The sequence below is a fragment of the Chrysochloris asiatica genome, unplaced genomic scaffold, assembly GCF_000296735.1.
Source record: "Chrysochloris asiatica unplaced genomic scaffold, ChrAsi1.0 scaffold00047, whole genome shotgun sequence".
Classification (NCBI taxonomy): domain Eukaryota; kingdom Metazoa; phylum Chordata; class Mammalia; order Afrosoricida; family Chrysochloridae; genus Chrysochloris; species Chrysochloris asiatica.
The window spans coordinates 1167443-1168267 of NW_006408565.1; positions in this window are offsets into that span (position 1 = coordinate 1167443).

The window sequence follows — 825 nt, forward strand, 5'->3', positions numbered from 1 at the left end:
GAACAACTGCTTCTTGGTCCAGGTACAGATTCCTCATGAGTATAATTAAGTGTTCTGGAATACTCATACTTCGTAATGTTGTCCATAGCTTTTAATGATCCACACAATTGAAAGCCTTTGCGTAGTCAATCAAACACAGGTAAACATCTTTCTGATATTCTCTGGAAGAGGGAGGTTGGTAGAAGAATGATGAAGACACGGTGGGGTATGCAAGGGCTAAAGGGGATAGAAGTTAATAGTGATAAACATATCATATATATATAATAGTGATGTATATATACATATCACTATTTACCTCTATCCCCTTTAGCCCTTCCCCTTTCATCCTTATTCTTCCGCAACCTCCTTCTTCTTGTATATTGCCCACTCCCATTGGTATAACCCATGTGGTTGTGTTCACTCCTTCACACCTCCTCAGGGAGGAAGTGGGACTTACATTATTGGTGGGTTGGGGAGAGGAAGTAGGCATGTGTGGCTCTGTGCCTTCTCTTTCCTTTCCTTTGGAAGTTCACATTTTAAACTGTTCTTTCATCCTCCAAATTTTCTAAAGACAGAACCCCCCTAGATGGGGAAACCATCCCATGCACTGTCTGTAACTGGTGGGGACATGCAGAAACTAGTTCTGGAGTCCACTATTAGGAAGCCCAATATGACTGCAGCTCTGAGCCATATCCCCCAATATCAGATTTATCGGATTATCCTTTAATATAATTTTTTATTGGTTCATAAATCAAACATGGAAAAGGAGCCTTTTCAACCCCCAAACATGTGTTACCATTATACAGATAAATGAAACATAATCTCTTCCCCCTAAGGGCTCACAAA